Below are 4,860 nucleotides of genomic sequence, written 5' to 3'. Positions count from 1 at the left end.
GTATGAACCAGAATTATCTTCTTTCAAATCCAAGAAACAACGAAATTCTCTTCTCTGAACGGAGTACCGAGACCCTAACTACTACTGCCGTTTCTGCCAGCTATCAACTCAGCCAACATGAGCATCAGTGCCTGTCGATATGCTTCTTCCATCTACAACATCTTTCTTCCCGGACGGCACAGCTCAGATCAACACCAACTGCTCATCTTCCTCCCTTGCACCATCAGTCATCCATTTACATCGAACCCTTCACCACCGGCAGCTGATACCCATCGAACTATCGCCACTGATCAACAACAACACCATTTCCAGTAACGCTGTTGTTGTAATTTCTCCATCAGCAAATGGGTAATACCCAATTGAATCACCAGTGATAAGAATAGCGTACTCTTCGTTGCTGCATTCAATCACAATACAAGCTCATAATCCTCTCTATTCATTCACACAACTAATGGAAGCAACATCATCAAGTCATCTTCACCACCGAATATCAACTCCATTCGTTTGTATCTTCTCACAAATTTCAATCTCGCTCCATTTTTACCCATCTCATCATGTAGAAAATGTGAACTGGCAGCTTCTTGGAACACTTACTCTTCTAATAAACGCCACCGTCTTGAGAGAATAAAGAAATGAGACGTAGTAGATATCAGTAAGATATGCTATTTTTTTGGAATGTATCCATTATGTGGTATCCCCTGGCCGTAAAATGAATTAGTAATGCGACTTGTCGATTTGGCAGCCCACGAGCCAATGTTGTCATGTTAGGTGCAGTGAGTCACAAACTCCATTATAACTCCATTTAGCCATTATTTTTTCTGAATGATCGAATTCTTTTATAACTCCTGTAAATTGTCTAAAACAATATTATTAGTTCGATAACGAGAACTAGCTAGTATAAATATGGGAATAAAATGTCACAATTACATGCTTATCAACCATCTTTGGATATAAATATATTGTGTCCTCACATTTGTGTAAAAGTCCAAAACTGGGAACCCAAAGTATGCGTACTCGTAAGGGTACTGGAGGTTGTTGGAAATCCGGGAAGTATGCGTACCCGCGCTGGCGGAAAGTTCACGTCCGTGAATTTTTGCTGGAGTTTAAAAGTAAAAACAAACTCAATCCGGTTACTTAAGTACGCCTACCCGTTTGCATACTTAGGTAGGTTAATTTCTCAAATCGGTTTGTTCATGAACTAAAACATTTATATAATAAGGAATGCAATCTTTGCAAACCGTGGCTATAATGTTCATGAATCGATTCGAGTGAATCAAAACTGATTTGGCTTCGATTGTGTCTTGTATACTTCTATGAGATCTAAGCAATTGAACAACTCTCTAACTAGTTCATTTGAGTCATTTGAACTAGTTATGGTGAAGATGAATAAGGTTGATATGAAAGTGCTCATATGGCTAACCATTGGTGAATTACTGTTGAACCAGCTAGGTGTACACGTTTAGGTACGGTGACACAAACCTAAATGAACGTGCATTTCATTTGTGTATAACAAGATAAGTTCGATCTAACGATTGAAAGATATTAGCTTGAATCTAATCAGGTTTTCATCTAACGGTGAATATTGAATGCTTTGTTACCAAGGTAACTTAGATTGCAAACCCTGATTTGGAGACTATATAAAGGAGAACTCTAGCAACTGGGAAACCTAATCCCCACACCTCGTGTGTGATACTAGTTGCATAAACTAGAGTCGATTCTCCTTTAACCTTAGGTTTTTCACGAAACCATGCAGGTTAACGACTTGGAGACTTCATTAGGATTGTGAAGCCAAACCCAACTATTTTCTCTGTAGTTTCGTGATCTGATCTTTCTGTTTCTATCGTGATTGAGTGCAATCGTAAGATTGGCTTGAGATTTATATCTCCGATAGGCAAGATAGAAAAGTAGTCAAAAACATCTTCGTCTCATCGTTTGTGATACCATAATATCTTGTTTCGCTAGTCTATTAAGATTATTGTGAGGTGATTGATATTTCTAGGCTGTTCTTCGGGAATATAAGTTCGGTATATCAATTGGTTCCTGTTCACCTTGATTTATCAAAAGACAGAACAAAACCCGTAGGTATTTTTGTGGGAGACAGATTTATCTATTCCTGTAGACTTTTCTATGTGAGACAGATTTGTTTATCAAGTCTTCGACTTTGGGTCGTAGCAACTCTTAGTTGTGGGTGAGATCAGCTAAGGGAATCAAGTGCGTAGTATCCTGATGGGATCAGAGACGTAACGAATGCAATTGTACCTTGAATCAATGTGATATTGATTAGGGTTCAACTACAGTCCAGACCGAAGTTAGTTTGTAGTAGGATAGTGTCTGTGGCGGCTTCATACTGTGTGGTGTTCAATCTGGACTAGGACCCGTGGTTTTTTTGCATTTGCGGTTTCCTCGTTAACGAAACTTCTGGTGTCTGTGTTATTTTTTTTCCGCATTATATTTTGTTATATAATTGAAATATCACAGGTTGTGCGTTGAACCGATCAATTGGTAAATCTAACCTTTGGTTGTTGATTGAAATTGATTGATCCTTGAACATTGGTATTTGGTATCGTTCAAGTTATTTCTCTTGTATTCAATCAGGGTCGCAAATTCCTATTTGCTTGATTGCGGATTAAATCGAGAAATTGAGAGATAATTCTTTGATATACTTTTTATTAAGATTGAATCTGACTGTCTATTTTATTCTCTTAAAAGTATATTGGAGTTAGTCCATACAGATTGCTGAGAGAAATATTGGGTGAGGTTGTTAGACCCCCGCTTTTTCAATTGGTATCAAAGCAGGCAAACACGTTTAAAGACCTCATAAGTCCGTGTTTGTAGTGATCTGACTCTATGGACAGAAATTGTATCTCCATAAACGTACCACCAGTCTTCGATGGCTCAAACTACTTGTGGTGGAAAATCGCTATGCGTGCTTTTCTTCAAGCTCGTGATTTTCAAACATGGGTTCGTGTTGTTAATGGCTATGATCCTCCGGTTAATACAGAAGGGGATGCATCTATAGTCCAGAAGTTTGCATTTCGAGCAAACTAATCCTCAGAGCCAGCAAAACTATCTAGTTATGTTTTTACTGGTGGAGCCGTCTATTCGGAGAGGAAAGTACCCTAATTAGGCGAAATCTCTTACGACCGCTCGTTTTAAAGAATTCTTTGGGATTGAGAAGCTCTACGAGTATCGTTGGTGGGAAACTATGTAATTATAGTTTATTATTAGTTTTCGATTGATTTGATTGACTAACTGTTGTTGGACTTTGATTGCACCTGGTTTGTTTATGCTTGAGAATCCTCTCTTCTGATATAAGATTTACTCAAAATAGATCAAAGTATCGACAGGGATCTTTAGACTGTTTGTATATCTAAAGACGTCTTGTGATAATCCATTGTTAACAGGCTCCGTTCTGTGTGTGATTGATCACAAGAGATTCAAGTTGTTTATGTGCAGGTGTTTATTGAAGATCTAAGAAGATTTGAATACAAAGAAGATTTCTTATTTGAGTTCATAATCTTTGGTGTGCACAAAACTTGATCGGCTGGGGATCCAACTATAATCGGTTTATCTTTTGATAGATTGGATTGATTAGTTGCGTAGATCGGCATCAATACATTTCTTTGTGATTCACAGTATTGATTGCATAGTCTAAACAATTACTTTGGTAGTTGTTGAATATATTGATTTAAGAACCCGTCAAAGGAGTTTATTGGTTAAACCGAAGAGCCTTTTGTCAATCTCATATCACATTGTTTGAAAAGAGTTGTTACCGAACAGATTTGTTGTTCCTTTACTGTTTGGAATATGAACCAAAGGAATTTTTCCAAGTGCGTGACTTATTGCAAGTTGGAGGCGCAGGGATACTGAGGGAACTAGATGAACTATAGGTTTAGCTGCTTGGTCTCAACTATACGAAGTTGGTTTAGATTTTTTATAGCGGCTTAATTATGAGAATATTTAATTATGGACAAGGTCCCGGGGTTTTTCTGCATTTGCGGTTTCCTCGTTAACAAAATCTTTCCGTGTCTTTTACTTTTCTATTTTCGCAATTGTAATTGATTTATTATAATTAAAAGTAAAATGCACAAACATTAATTCCTCATTGATAGAAATCCTATAGTGTTTGGTTAAGTCCGAATCTATTATCAAGTAATCCTAATTCGTTGTTGTATTGTCTCGATCTTGTATCCATAGTCAATCACACAAGTTATTTTGTTGTCGTATTGTCTCGATCTCGTATCCATAGACGATCACTTTCGGAGAAATGACTTATAGGTGGAAAAGTTTTAGATTGAAGTATATTTGGGTACCCTAGTCTTTTCAGATAGCATTTAAGCCGTCAGAATTTTTCTTTGCAGTAAGGATGTATAAACATTGAAGTTTGCATTTCGAGCAAACTAATCCTCAGAGCCAGCAAAACTATCTAGTTATGTTTTTACTGGAGGAGCCGTCTATTCGGAGAGGAAAGTACCCTAATTAGGCGAAATCTCTTACGACCGCTCGTTTTAAAGAATTCTTTGGGATTGAGAAGCTCTACGAGTATCGTTGGTGGGAAACTAGGTAATTATAGTTTATTATTTGTTTTCGATTGATTTGATTGATTTGATTTCATGATACATCCCTTTCGATGTATCAAGAAATCTTTGATGATGGTCATTTGAGCTTCGAAGTTGAAATTATAACCTTTCCATTTTCTCCATTCCTTGTTAGCTTGATTACGATTTCTTCATCAGTCTCACCTCTAAGTCGAAGTTGCTTGCACATACAAAGTAAATCCATATACTCTTCCACTTTTTTGCGTATATTTGAGAATCGGAGATACAATTCAATCCCATCGCGGTTTTTAGTGTTGCTTGT

The sequence above is a fragment of the Papaver somniferum genome, chromosome 2 (assembly GCF_003573695.1).
Source record: "Papaver somniferum cultivar HN1 chromosome 2, ASM357369v1, whole genome shotgun sequence".
NCBI lineage: Eukaryota > Viridiplantae > Streptophyta > Magnoliopsida > Ranunculales > Papaveraceae > Papaver > Papaver somniferum.
This window is presented reverse-complemented; position numbering follows the sequence as displayed.